The following is a 15,485-nucleotide window of genomic DNA, read 5'->3' as shown; positions in this document are numbered from 1 at the left end:
CTCTAGGTTGAGAATTTGGGCAAGTCGCGACTAAGTGATTTTTCTGTTTTTGTTGCTTTAACTGATATACCTGGATCACATTCACCAGGTGTGTGGACTACTACACAACCCACACAGGTCTGATGCCTGGGGAGACATGGAGGACTGGGTACGCATGACTTTCAGGCCTCCAAAATTTCTGCTCCAGACAGACTTCTAAGAAACAGGAGGTGAATGTTGTCAGTGTCTTTGGATTCAAGCCCACACAATGGCACCTCGCCATTTCCACCACACCCTGTCGAAGCTGTCCCAGAGCCCTCTCTGTTTCAGTGAGAGGGGACATAGCCACAGCCTGTCAGTGGGAGAGAGTCCAAGAATTTGTGGACATCTTTAATCCTCCAGCCCATCATAACCCTCTGGATGCAAATGATTTAAATTCCTACTTTTTCAGAACACCTTGTCTTAAACCTCAGGCTTCCAATCCAGTATCTTGTCATGTAAATCAGTCCGAGACACACAAGAAGCTCTTCAGCTCTGTGAGCAGGCATGTTGTTTGACACCAAGAAGCAGGCAGGTGTAGCACCCTCGCATCCCACAGTGTTGAACCCCGTGATTTGTTCCCCAGACTGTTCAGACTGAAATCCTGAGATTGCTACTTCCCTTGTTAGCATAGGAGTCTCCCCAGCACCAGGCTTCACCCTCTGGTGGGCAACCCATTCTCGTTGTGCTTTTTCTCAAGCAGCTGGTCTTGTTGGCCCCAGGTCCCTGTCTGCCTGTAGAAGTTTAAACTCCAAGAGCTCCTTTCCATTTGGTACTATTTCTGTCCCTGTCCATCCCAGCTGACAAGATGCTTTTAGCAGTTTGTGGGCTTCGTGTGTAAGGAATCATTAACGCACTCCACTAGGGAAGGGGACACATCCACATTGATTTTTCTTAGTGTCCTATCTGCAGAGAATGAGCATGAAAACCTGTTTTGTTTTTGTAAAGAACATAGCCTGGCTCCTTTATATTTGCTCTAAATTCATCTGATCTGATCAGGAACTAGTGTTTTGTTTATCATTCTCTGTGCATAACTTATCCTGTGTGGCTGAAGAAGCCACACCTGGAGCCTTCTGCCTGGGTGTCTGCTTAGTCAGATGTGCTCCATTGGGTGTATTTCCCGTTTTGGGAAAGGGTCAGTGTTGCAGACCTTCCAGCACACTGTGAGAGTGATGGTCATTTCTCCATCCTTTGCTAATGATTTCTCTAATGTCACTCAAGCCTTTCACTAATGGTCCTCTCCTGAGCGTCTTAGCTCCTGGTCACCACCTGCCTCCAAAGCCAAGCTGTGCATCTTTAAGATTTTGCTGCAGAGCTTCACTTGCATGTACCAAATTCTGTGAGTTCTCTGAATCTGTTGTTTACAGTGATTTGAGGAGATGATCAGTAGCTGTTTTATTAATCTGCACAGTTTGGTGCAGACAGACTCAGAGAGTGGTTATCCTTCTTGTTTATAGGCAGAGGCCACTTTGTGGTGGTCAGCTGCAGAGTGGGCTTTCCTCACACTCTGGACACCATGACAGAGGGGCCTCACAGGGAACTGTCAGCCAGAGAACCTACGGGGAACTTCTCCAGTATGATATTCTGCATTAGATAGGCTGGGATGACAGTGGTACACTAGATAGGACAGGAGTGAAGTAAGGCACCCAACAGCATAATAGTCAACCTAATCCCTGACATGGCTCCCGAATGCCTCATGAGCAGGTGATTGACGCAGCACAGATATGCTCGACAAAGGGATAGTTCATGTCCTGGGAAGGTAGCAGAGGGATACTATGAGATTTCCATCATGTTGCTCAGAACACACCATGTAAAACGTAGGAATGGGTTATTTCTAGAATTTCCCATTTGTTGTTTGTGAGTTATTGGTAGTGAGGGGTTAAATGAAACTGTGGACAACAAAACTGCAATTCGGAAGGAACTAGTCACGCTACTTAATATGAGACGTCCTCTTCAAGTAGAAACCTATAATTGGAAAGAAATCTCATGTAAGCACTAATCAGTAAGGAAACTGGCCTTGAAATCAACAAATGATAAAGGAATTTCCTGAACCCAAAAGACCTGATATTTCATATGAACTCTGTAACAGTGCTTTAAAATATTTGAAGCAAAAAAAAAAGACAAAACACAAAGAAGGAATGGATAATTTTAACATTCCTTATAGATACTTCAGCAACTTTTGCTCAGCATTTGTTAGAGTGAGTCAAACAGGTTCTAATGGCCCAAGTGTTGCTTCAAGGGAACAGGGTGAACCATCACATAGACTTGCTCATGTATGTGATCAAGTATAACTTAAAGAATGGGTGCTTCTGCTTGCTTTGCTTGCTTCTGAAGGGTCTTTGTCTACGTGGGTAAATTGTACTCCAACTACATTGACGGTACTATACATGAATATAGTAATATTTAAGTATGTACAAATACTGTTTGTATATAATGCTTTCCTTTGCCTTGCTGTATTTTATGCTTAAAGAAATTCCAAGGAGTGTTCACCTTGACAGATTTTATAGTTGTGTATATTGGGTGCAGTAGGGGAAGGAATATATTTTTGTAAGAGATGGCATTAGCTTCATGTATGTTATGCATTTCGCTCAGAAGTTAGGTTTAAGAAAAAAAAAGGCACCAGAATAAAGCACTTCAGACAGAACAAAGTTTTTAAAATCGTTCTTACTCTCTGATTTTAGTGATGTGTGACTCATAAAAATAATTAACAACAGGGAAAGCTTGTTTATCTAATGTATTTGCATAGCCAAAACACCTCATTTAGTGTCACATCATGGACAATGCCCTTTTGTGTGTCTTATGTTTATTTTTGTTTGAAACAATGATGTAATTGACTTAATTTGTTCATCAACCTTTAAACTATCAGTAGATTTTTTTACACAGTAACAAAATGAGTGTTGTTTTAGCCTTATGATTTTTTTTTAATGTTCAGTTGGTGATTTACCTACACGATTAGAAGTATTCTGCCACACTAAATCAAAGAAATTAAGGGTTACTTGCTCAGTTTATCTCTTCGTTAAACATTATGTGAAGACTCCCAGAAAAGTCGTAGCCTTTCATACTTATAAGTGAAATTCTAAAGCATATTTTAATTATTCCCTGATTTCACTGCACCAGGATGCCAGCCTGCACAAAAATTTGTGATGCGGATATCTGTGAAAGCAAAGAGTACCAGGCAAACTGAATTTCTGGAAATGAAAGTGCCCCTTGAAGTGAGACTGTGGCAGAAGGTATTTGCATGGCACAGGTGTTAGCTGAGGATCAAGCTTGCTCTATTTTAGAGAAAGAACTACTGAAATTTCAATGATCCCATAGTCTAGCCTGATGAGGGCCATCAGACATGCAGCTGTCTTCTCCTGTGGGATGTTTGCTGAACTGTGGGGCAGTCCGGGAGACAGGAAAGCTGAGCTATAAATGCATGGCGATGTACTCGGCAGTTTCACAATGTCTAGGGCGCAGTCTCCATGAGAGAGATTGGTGTTGCCACAACAGTAACACCACAAGGCTCACCTCGGATCCATCCACAAGTGGACAGGGTCTAGCCTCTCTTCACCCAACCTGCCTATCTAAGTAGAACAAAGATGGAGCCTCGCTGAGACAAATTAGCCTTGTCCTCCGTTCCCAGAATTGTTAAACACAGAGTGACAAGAAGAGACATTAGAAGAAGCTCAGACACCTAGGAATTACCAAAGAAGGATTTTGTAATTCAAGAGTTTTTAACAAAAATTAAAGGGACAGACTAACAGAATGGATGAGAAGGTAAAAAATGTCAACTTGGGATCTGCAAAAATCAGGTGAGTATCCTAAAGCTGAAAATACAGTATCTGAAATTAAGGTTCAATTTGAGTTTAGTGATAAAAAGGATGTAGTAAAAACAAACAAACAAGTAAACAAATAAATAAAGCTGATGAATTCAGAGGTAGGTCATTAGAAGAATATACAGAGTAGACCACAAAGAAAAAGGAAAGAGAACAGAATTAAAGACATAGAAGTTTGAGTTGCTTCATCTAATATACATGTAACCGGAGTCCAGGAAGAAAGGAGTGAGGTCAAGTCAGTATCTGAAATGGTAATGTCCAAGAACTTTCTGAACTGATGAAAGACATCCCAAACCGGATGTTCCAGAAAACCTGAGGCCCAAGTAAGATGCATGTAGAGAAAGCCACACTATGCTATGTCACAGTGACATTTGAGAAACCAAAGACAAATCTTGGACCAACCAATGCAAACATTTCCTGACAGGTGCGATGGTCAGATCAATGGCTGCTGGGTGTGCAGAAATTATGAAAACCAGAATGGTGTCCTCACATTTTAAGTATAGAGAAGAAAAATACTGCAGCTTGAAATATGAATTTTTTAATAAAGGCAAAATCATGTTTTTAGACAAAAGATGGGAGACCTTCTCAGGCTGGCTAGACATTGACACTTCACAAGTCATTTAGACTGAGAAGTGAGGTCCTATGGAATTGCAGAAACTCAGGGCAAGAAGGAAGGACAGAGACCAACTCTTTTGTAAATATAAAATTTGGGCTTAAGGGCTGGTGCTATGGCATGGTGGAAGCACCCCCTGCTGCACGAGTAGCCTACGTGGGTCCAAGTCCTGGTTATTCTAGCTTCCATCCAGTTCCCCTTGTTGCCCTGTAACATTGGTGGAGGATGGCCCAAATGGCTGGGCCCTTGCACCCATGTGGGAAACCCAAAAGAAGTTCCTGGTTCCTAGCTTTGGCTTTGGACATACCCAGCTCTGGTTGTGTTGGCCATTGGCAGAGGGAACCAGTGGATGGAACATCTCTGTCTCTACCCCACTCTATCTCTGTAACTCTGCCTTTCAAATACACACACACACACACATAAATGAATATATACATATAAATGTATATATGCACACATGTGTATATATGAACGAATATACATAAATATGTGCACACACATATATACATAGATGTCTTTATATATACATATGCACACACACACATACCCGTAAGAAGTTCCTGGATCCTGGCTTTGGATCGGCATAGCATCGGCCGTTGTGCTCACTTGGGGAAGATCTTCCTCTCTGTCTCTCCTCCTCTCTGTATATCTGACTTTGTAATAAATAAATAAATCTTTAAAAAAAAAATAAGCAGTAGAACAAAGTAAAAATGGGTAGAAGTGGTTAAAAAGGTATTTTAAGCTTGGGCAAGAAGTAGTAAAAATCAGCTGTAGCAGGTCAGATTTTTCAGTCTCTTGGGTAATAGCTTTAAGTAACCTAAAAATTTTCAACAACACTAAAGGCTAACAAAGGAAATAAAATGGGTCAATAAAGAACTGATTCATCAAAAAGGGAGGTAGAATGAATAGATAACTAGAAGGACTGTGGTGGACATGTGGAACGGTGAAGCAGGTTAAGCTGCTGTTGGGACCATCTGCATCCCAGACAGGAGCCTTGGATTGAGTCCTGGTCCCCCTACTTCTCATCTAGTTCTCTAGTGATGCTGCTGGGAAAACAGCTGATGGCCCAAGAGCTTGAGTTCCTCCCACCCACATTGGAGACTCTGATGAAGTCCCAGACTCCTGTGTTGTATCTGACTGGACCCTGGCTTTGATGGATATTTGGGGATGAACCAGCAGATGGAAGATCTCTTTTTCTCTTACTGTGTGTCTCCACCTCTATTATTCTGCCTTGCAAGCAAAATAAATCTTTAAAAAGAAAACAAAACTAAGCAAAAGATGTTCTTACGTTAATATCATGCTCATAGCCTTTAAAGTAAAAAAGTATTTGGAAGGCTAAAGGGAGCATTTCATAATGATAAAGGAGTCAGTCCAGTTGGAATACAGAAACTTCTGAAGTTATATGTGCTTAACAGTATAGATTCAAAATTTTTTAAAAAAAAATTAAAAGGGGAAATAGGGGTTGGGGAATGACTGAACTGGCTAACCCCATACCTACAAGTGTAGGCATCCTGTTTGGGCACCGATTTGTGTCCAGGCTGCTCCACTTCCCACCCAGCTCTCTGCTTATGGCCTGGTGAAAGCAGTGGAGGAGGACACAAAGCCTTGGAACCCTGCACCCACATGGTAAGCTCCTGGTTGCCAGCTTCAGTTTGGTTCAACTCTGGCCATGGCAACCATCTGGGGAGTAAGCCAGCAGATGGACCATCTCTGTCTATCCTCCTATGTAAATCTGCCTTTCCAATATAACTTTTTTTTTTTAAAAAAAAAAGGAGAAATATTTAAGTCAATCAGCTTACTAGTGAATTTAGCAACCTTTTTTTAGTCATTAATGGAAGAAACAGATTTTTAAAAATCAGCAAGGTTATAATATAGGATAAAAGACTTAAAAAAAATTGACCTGTAGCTGTTTATGGAACATTGTCTAACAACATGGAACACACATTTTTCCCATACACGTGGATTTTTTTTTTTACCAGAACAGAACATATTCTAGGACAAAATGCAAATCTTAATGATCTTCAAAGTACTGAAGTCATGAAATAAATGTTCCATGTAGAATTAAACTAGAAACAGATAATGTAAAGGTAATTACAAAGTCATCAATTTGCTTGAAAATAAACAACTTACTTCGTAATAATCTTGAGAGAGTCAGAGTCAAAGAAATATAGTAAAAATTAGAAAAGATTCTGAATTCTATCAAGCTCATGAGGCATATAGTAATAATTAGGAAAAAATGTATGGCTTTAAATTCTTATGTTTAAAATTTAAGATGAAAAAGTAGTGATGTAATTTTGTGTCTTAAGAAGCTAGAACTCAGAAAAGGCAACAGAATTTTAGAATAGACATAACATAAAGTTGACAAATCTAAAAGTTCTGTATTTGAAAATATTAATAAAATTGACAAACTCTTACCAAGGAAAGTAAGAACGTTCAAATCCACATGATAAAATAAAAAAAGAGGCATCACGAGAGAGCCAGGAAATAGCTAAAGGATAAGAACATATCATGAACAGCTTTACTCAGATGTTAATACATTTTACAGCTTATATGAAATGAGCAGGTGTTTCGGAAAATGAAACTTACCACAAATCTCTTGAATAAAAGCACTGACTGCTTAGCTATAAATCGTCCCCATTTCTAGTAGCATTTTCCAACTAAATTAGATCTCAGTATTAAGCCTTGAATATCCCTAGGCTGTGGCTTGCTATACAGATTCTTTCACTCGCTCTTGATTTACTATATATTCTTGCAGTAGAAGTTTGGGGGAGCCAGTTAATCACCCACTTTTCCTTTTTCCAATTTCAGTCCCCTTTGAGAAATAGATTGATACGAAGATCAGAAAAAGAATGTTAGTTTCATCTGTGGGGAAGGGAGGTGAAAGAACCCATGCAGGAGCAGCTTAGCATGAAGCTGGAGTAACTTAGCTTGCCATGTTGAGTTTTCTGAAGATGCATCTGGCGTTAGGCCAACAGGTTCTAGGAGAGGGTAAGAGACTGGTGATTGTATGACTTTCACCTTATCTTACAAACCAGTGAGTCAAAGAGAGAGAAACAGAGAAAGCCAACCTGCATCAAGCTTCTCTCTTACCTGGTTTGTCCCAGCAGCCCTGCCTACCCAGGTCACATGAAACCCATGGGTAATGCACCACTGACCCTTCCCGTTCATGCCACAACTGCACCTTCTACTCTCTTGTAAACGAGTTCATGCAAATTCTCATCTTTTCTTGTGATTCTTCCTCCCTCTCCATTCAGAAATTTAAATTTGGTTTTCATAGTCAGTGCCAACTTTTTGTTTTTTGTTTTGTTTTGTTTTGTTTTTATTGTTATTGTTGTTTTGGTTTAGTTTTGGTTTTGCCACCATATCGAGAGGAAATATGGAGTTTTAAAAATTGCCCCCTTTCTTTGATAACTCCTTCTCTTCTGAATCTTACACTACCATTTCTGACTATCAGAAACATGACTTTGGAGATGATTATAATCATATAATGTGGGGGAAGAATGATGGTTTAAAGCCCAATGCAAACTTTGTTGAGGAAGTTGGAGTGGTGTCCTGGAAGTCAACCAGTAATAAGATCAGGAAAGGGGAGACAGTAAGATAATGGCTCAAGTACTTTAGGCCCTGTCTTCAGCTTGGCCTAGTCTTATCTGTTAAAGCATTTGGAAGTGAACTGGCAGGTGGGAGATAAGCTCCCTTTTCCTCTCTCTCTGTTGCTCAAATAAAGCAGATAAATAAATAGTTTTAAAGAGAGTAGACAAGAGTCATCTATTGCATTGACTTGCTGTAGCAAGAGAGACCACACAAATACTCCGAAGGTGAAACTGCTTAAAGGAAAGGAGTGCATTATTGTTTCTTTTTCCTGACTCTTTTTAAAGACTTTATTTGAGGCAAACTTACAGAGAGAGAAAGAGAGAAAGAGAGAGAATAATCTTGCTTCCATTGATTTACTTCCCAAATGGCCACTATTGCTGAGGCTGAGTCTGGAGCTTCATCCAGGTCTCCCTGAGTACAAGGACGCTAGGACTTGGGCCATCTTCCACTGCTTACCCAGACACATTAGCAAAGTGCTGGATAGCAAACAGAGCAACCAGGACTCAAACAGGCACCCATATAGGATGGTCACATTGAAGGTAGCAGCTCAACCTATTATGTGACAGCCAACCCCCATAGTTTTTCTATGTAAGTTCTAGAACATGGTATCAGAAATGAAGGAAATCTTTGGATTTGTCAGTTTCTTCAGGTTGTGGTTGATACATACAGCAGATGAATCTGTTGCCAGCCGTGACATCCTTTGCTGGTAACTGAGTAGCTATTAGTGCTTGTTGTAGTTGTCAGTGCACATAACTGATTGGGTAGCTATTCGGAGTCTCACCATCAAAAACAACCTTCAGCAATTTTTTAATCATTTTCATCTACTGCCATAGCCGTGGTTTCTTTCCATTTTGACTATTGGGGTAATATAACAGGTCTCAATGATTTTTGAGTCTTCTCACATCAGCTAAGTGTGTTCTCTATTGAAAAGCCTTGACTCCTAGACAGCAAAGCCCTGTGTGTTGCTCAATCTAGTGATCAATGTGAAGATTTCAAGGCCAAATCTTAGCCCTCAGCTCTCTGCTGTGTTTATCCATAACGCATAGCCTTCCTACATTTTTTTCCCCGTGGTAGTTAACCCTCTCCCAATTCCCAGGGCACTTTGTATCATTCAGGGCACTTTGACCTGCCTTGGTATAGGTTTTCTAGGGAAGTGAGATGATTTTTTTTTTTTGAGAACTGTATCTTACTCAGTTTTATCTATCCTTTCTTCTCATGACACTGACTTTGACTCATGCCAGCTGAGTTTTAAATAATTCTGTTCTAACCAGGTTCATATATCTAATAAGATGTTTTTCAGAATTTTTAGGAGATGGATGTAAAAATATATGAAGGGAAAGTATTATATCTCCTGATTTAGAAGCCTTTGAGTGCAGCCTGAGATTTTTATTTTAGGTTCTTAAATTATACATAGTCTGATTGATGTCAATTTTATAGGAACTCATATAATTCTTTTTATAGTCTTCCAGGTACAATCATCTAATGGGCTGCTACAAGCTAACTATCAATTCTTTTAGTTTCATGATTTTCATTATGTTTGTTTTCAGATAAAGATGAATGAACAGCATGGCTCATCCAACACTAAAGTCTTGACGTTAGAAGACATCTGCTAAGCCAGATTGCCTCTGGTAAGTTAGCTTTTATTGCTCTTAGCACCAGCTCGAGATAGATTTAAAATGCAAAGAATTAAGTCCGTTACCCTGATCATCTCTCAACTCTCAAACTTCTCAGAACATAGTATAGTTACCTTGGATACTGAATTATTCAAAGCAGTGAAAGCATGATTTCTTACCAAATTCCACATGCTCATAAAATACAGTGTTTAAACTTGTAGTATTATTTTGGAAATGAATGTTATCATAATTCCAATGTGCCAAATCTGATGCTCTCAAAGTGACTTCTCCATTGGGCCAGTATCTTGTATTTTAACGTCTTCAGCTTTTCTAAGTGATGTATGTGTTGCCATTAAAGGGAGTATTTTTGTCAATGAACTATCATTTGAGCCTTACTTAGTTATTAACTATTTGTTCATAATCCAGCTTTGCATGATCATCTCTTTTTAAAGGTTTATTTTATTTTATTTGCAAAATTATGGAGAGTAAGGGGAGAGAGAGAGATCTACTGGTTTACTCCCTAAATGGCTAGGTTAGAGCAAGGAGCCTAGAGCTCCATCCTGTTTTCTCATGTAGGTGGAAGGAATCCAGTCACTTGGGTCATCTTCTGTTGCTTTCCCAGGCTCAGTATCAGGGAACTGGATTGCAGCTGGTGCAGCGAGACTCAAATGAGTACTCACACAGGATGCCAGCACTGCAGGTGGCTGCTCAACTCACTGCTGCAATGCCAGGCCCTGCAAGATCATCCTAACTAACCTCACCTCATGATCATCTCCTAATGGTATTTCTATGTTTATTTTTGTCTTCCCTTTTCTGTTCTTCGGATAAATCTTCTCACAGAACATGGTTTAAAAACCTGCCATTCCTTATCCTGGTATTCAAAGCCTCCTGCCCCGCCTCTACCTGCTTGAGCCTGCTGAACTTCCTGCACCTGCCTGTGTGTGCCCCTGCCCACATGCGTGCACACACACACACACACACACACACACACAGTTGGTTGTTCCAGGTGTAGAAGCACTATGCATGCCTTTGCTGGAGACTCTTGCTGCTTGCTCCACCAGGTGTCCTGGCTCTTTCTCACTCTTGCTGGCTTTTCCGAATGCTATGTTTACTCATGCTTACAGCACATTTTGCCATGCTACTTTATGGTGTATGCTTACATCAGTCTTATCTCCTCATCCTGGGTTGCAAGGACTATAAAACCAAACACCGTGTCTAATTTTTGTCTCCCACAACATTTAGCCTAGCCTTTCATCGTGCATAGTAAATATTTCTTGAACAAATCTCTAGTGTTCTTGGCTGCTTCTGCCATCACTCCCTCGGTCTTTCATCCTTATGTATACACTCCATATTCCTGGCAACTGTTCATTTCTGTTAGGCACGCTTGGCTGCCATCATATCTTCGGAAAATACTGACCATAATGCGGCAGACAAGATAAAGTCTTATCCCGACCTAGGAATAAACTGTATTCCAAAAGCTCATGTCTGTTGTTTGGAATGCAGAGAGCATTTCCCCCACCAAAACTGTGTTATAAATAGTGGTTAGGATCTCAGCCAGCCCCTTCTAAGACTGTTTAACTTATAGGCAGCCACCACATACAACACTATTTTTGTAAGACATAATAGCCCTGTATATGGCAGTGCTTCTCCCATGCTTTAGCAGCAAGACAGGCTAATTTCTGGACAAGGAGAGTGATATGAGCACCTTCTCTGGGCTCTCGTCGTGGCTCAGTGTGTTGGATGGTCTCCCTGCAGGAGAGTAGCATTTTGGTTTTCAGTACATGCATAGCAGATACTTCCTGCAGGTGACTGGCGCTCCCAGGTCATCTAAATTAAGAGCAAAGGGGTCCTCGCTGTTCTGGTGCCTGCCACAGTGGATTAGGATTATAAACAGGGCACCCACACTGTTCTTTCACATGAGTGGGCCTCTTGTAAGTCAGCTATCATCACATGAGACACTCTTCTGCACACATAGGGGAATTGAATATGGAAACATGGAAAATACATCTGTCTATAGGGAAGGAAACATTGGTCGGAACCGCCCCCTATTTGACAACACATCAGTTTTCGTGAACTGCTGATTATCTTTTCCGCACAGCATAATGATGCTTCCCAAGAAAAACATGTCAGCATTTGCGTATACAATCCTGGAAGCTGAGAGATTAGGTTGTCAAGCTGTTAGAGAGAAAGAAAAAGAAAAGAAAAAGTTCATACATTTCAGAGAATTTGATTTCCCCAGTCATCACGAATACCAAACGTCTGTGACTGTCTGCTTTTTGCTTAAGACTGTTGTCATTGCCTGGGATGAGGGAGTAGGACTAAAGATGTGACAGGAAGTTTGCCTTCCCTTGGGAGTCTGAAAGGGAATGAAATGCCAAGGAAATCCTCCAAGTGAACACAGGGTTATTCATTGCCAAGAAAGGAATAAATAAACTTCACATTATCAGAATGGTCAGACCATATGAATGGCCATAGTTGCCAGGACAGTTGGTGAGGTTTCATAGGACTGGGAAAGGTGCTAGAGACATGACAAGCAAGCAGCACTGGCTGGAGCAGGAGGGTCAGTTCATGTTGGGTTAAATGGTAGAATGAGAAATATCAGGGCTTCAGCCTTGGGAGTACCTGAGGATTATCCACATACGTTTAGAGCTGCATATGCCCTGCAATGACAGCCAAGGATGGCAAAATAAAATTTCTGGGTTGAGAAGCACAGGACTGTTTCTTTCTTAAAGGTTCCCTAGTGATTCTGATCCTCAGAGGAATGAGACAGTTGGATCACATTTTGGAGAGCCAAGGGTGACCCCCTGAAGAGGTGAAGCCCTCTCTCTCACACAGTGAAAAGCCCACAGGGGTTTCTGAGAGGAGTGACCTGATTGAATTGCTACTTGCCAAGACAAATATTTCCTGCACTGTGCATGAATGGAAGATTGAGCATTCTCACAAGTGTTGGAGAAGATGATGTCCTCCTGGGCTTCAGCATGGTTTGTTTTATGATCTGAGTCTTCAGCTTCACTCTCATGAATTGGATCTCTTTGCTCCTAAGCCAGCAACTTACAGTCATTTCAGCCCGTTTGCATTCGGTGCAGGGAGACCATTGTCTACTCATGTACATTCCTGTCTCATAATATTAAGTGAAATTTACGTGTCTGGTGACCATGACCTTTAACAGAACCTTTTGAGGCATTTAATGACTGCCCACATGTACCACTGCACAGTGCCCATCCTACAGAATGGCACCGGCAGTCAGAGGCACACAGACATGACACCATTATTGAGATGCACTTTAGTAACAGTTAAGCCAAAACTTGAAGTCACATTCTAAATCACACTGTGGGTTTTCATATTCTTAGCATTGTATTTGGTATCTATTTCATTTTATGGTTGCAGGCTCACAAGAGCCTCCCCACTGTAAGCTCCCCTTGCCTTTCCCTGCAGTGGATATAGCCTGTCTTCCCAGTCAGGCTCGTCCCCTCCTCACGTCCACCCAAGGGTATCCCACCCCATCTGCAGAAGGAGAGCCTAGCCTGCAGAGGGGAAATTCAAAGAAGGAGTCCAAGTGTCCAGGCTCTGTGACCTTGCCTGGGCCAAAGGCCTTAGTGACTGTTTTGCTGCTGATCCCACATCCCCACCCGCGGGACACGACACCTGTGGAGGTATCCATACTTAGGAGTACCAGATAACACCTGTGGCTGGCAACAGTTACATTCACCTGTGCTGAGTTTGGAGGTCTTGTTTGGAGACAACACTGAGCCACACGAATCAGGCAGCAGAGAACAAGTTCAAATCAGGAAGTACAGATGTGACCTGCATCCTTCGAAAGCACACTCTACATCATGACTTTAAAAACAAGACAAAACAACAACAACAAAAAAACACAAGTATTTTCTCAGTGATTCTACAATAGTACAAACACAACGATGATTTCTACTCTGGCTTTCTTGGTCTGTGACAATGGATTTTTTTGTTGTTGTTGTCTTATGCATTCTCTTAATCTCCACATCTGTGGAGTTATTTTTTTTTTACACTTGATCTTAGTCAAAAGGCTGAGAAGCAGTGTGTGCACTTATTTTTTTAGCTATTTCCATTTTCACTGCTGTTTACGTGGCTGGTTTGCTTAGACCTGAAAGATCCCGCAGGAGAGAAGAGGAGGAGGAGGAGGCTGATCATCCTCCAGTGCCCAGTCTGTTGCCACATTCTTTGATGTGTGTGTCATAAATGAGGGGATCAGGGTTTAGAGGGATTTTAAAAACTGTATCAAGGTCAGGCCAGAGGTAGAGTCTGCAGTAGCAGTCGACAGTGGCTGTGTTGTATGACCACATGACTTTTCATTTACGGGGAGACTCTAGTACAAGCCTCACCTCTGTCACTTCTGGACCTACACAAGTTCAGTGCGTCTGAGCTCCAGTGTGCTTATCTGTCCTGGCCGGGGAGGGACAGCAGGAAGACAAGAGAGATGCCTATAAAAAGATAACGCATTCCAGTAAGACTTTGATAGGTAGAGATTTTGTGAGAGTTTTGTTTGTTTGTTTATGTTTTTTTTTTAATTTCAAAGAAAAACCAAGCTGAATAAGTATATGAGCTGACTCGGACAGTTCTGGTAGTATCCCATCTCCCTTCGTTTCCCTACAGAGCCTCCAAAAATAACAGCAGTCACCTTGGCAAGTCCCAAACATGGCAATGTACCAGACAACGTCTTTGGGCATTTGCTGTCTCACCCTAGCACACAGTGACCTGGCAATCAACACGTCAGGTGCCCCTTGGCACTTACCAGAAGCAGCCATGGGTTCCTGTGCCAAATCAAGAGGTCTGATCCCTGAAAATATAGGAAAAAATGTTTCCAGCCAGCGAGACCTTGCCTGTAAGACTGCTGAGCAGCAGCATATTGGACAGGAGTGATGTTAACGGCTTCAGAACAGGTTTTCCTATATTGTTGGATTTTAGAACAAGCCATCTCTGTAGGGCTATTTTCATAAGCCTGCTTTTCATGCACATCTCATGGTTTCTGGGTGGTTCTTATAGGTAACAGAATAATGGATACTGAGAGTCAACTGTGAGCTGTTATAACCTACTAAGTTTTCTTTCATTAAGAGGCAAGTTGGAGTGGGAAAGAGTGAATTTTTGAGATCAGTTCCAAGAGTGAGGCGGCAGTGAGTCTGAGAAGCACGAAGCTTGTAATTCACACTAAATCTTTACCATGCGACGCTGCATGCCTCTTCTAGGCTTGGCATCAACCACCAGACCTAAAACAGCAGTACTGAACTTTAGCTATAGACCCAAAACAGTGGACACTATGGATCTCAGATCCCTCTGGTGGGTGTGACCCTTCCACCTCTGCCACACTTCATACAAAGAGGGTTTCCTAGTCCTTGAGTGCTGAACTAGAATGACTCCTAGTGCCATGGTCGCACCTGCTTCCTAGTTAGGGCCTCAGTCAAGTGAAGTACAAGGGGAAGCAGAGCTAGAAAACCAATGCGAAGAGATCACAAAAAGTCCCTTTGGCCAAACTTGCTCCCTAAATGTGTTTTGCTTGGCGTGTACTCTTTTCTGTTTGGCTTCTTTTCAGAACACCAATTTGTTGACACCCGATTGTTTTGATTAGTAAGTGATTTAATATATAGGTAAGCAATTATCTGCACAGATCCAGACTTCTGGATTTGCGTGAACACCAGAAGGTCTGGCAAGTTCAAACCTGCCCTCTGGTGTGCTGTGACCTACTGGAGCAGAGCAGAAGCTACCTCTGTTGCATGTGAGGCTTTGTTTTTGCATTTTCAGAGCTGCATCCTGGCTGCTCTTTCTCTTAAGCAGAATTAAGAGGAAAGTTCAGTGTTACCT

At 41.5% G+C, this 15,485-nt stretch overlaps 1 protein-coding gene across 1 annotated transcript in view; it reads left to right on the top strand.

Moving 5' to 3' along the window:
* Positions 1 to 15,485, top strand: part of ZNF438 (zinc finger protein 438) — a 136,451-nt gene that overhangs the window by 53,059 nt on the left and 67,907 nt on the right. The window contains exon 3 of the mRNA XM_040988071.1: positions 9,588 to 9,668. The gene's annotated coding sequence lies outside the window, so the exon portion shown is untranslated. The remainder of the gene's footprint in view (positions 1 to 9,587; positions 9,669 to 15,485) is intronic.

Source organism: Ochotona curzoniae, unplaced genomic scaffold (assembly GCF_017591425.1).
Source record: "Ochotona curzoniae isolate NIBS_2020 unplaced genomic scaffold, NIBS_Ocur_1.0 contig_4797, whole genome shotgun sequence".
NCBI lineage: Eukaryota > Metazoa > Chordata > Mammalia > Lagomorpha > Ochotonidae > Ochotona > Ochotona curzoniae.
The sequence above is the reverse complement of the archived record's forward strand: the minus strand, read 5'-3'. Positions and strand labels throughout refer to the sequence as shown.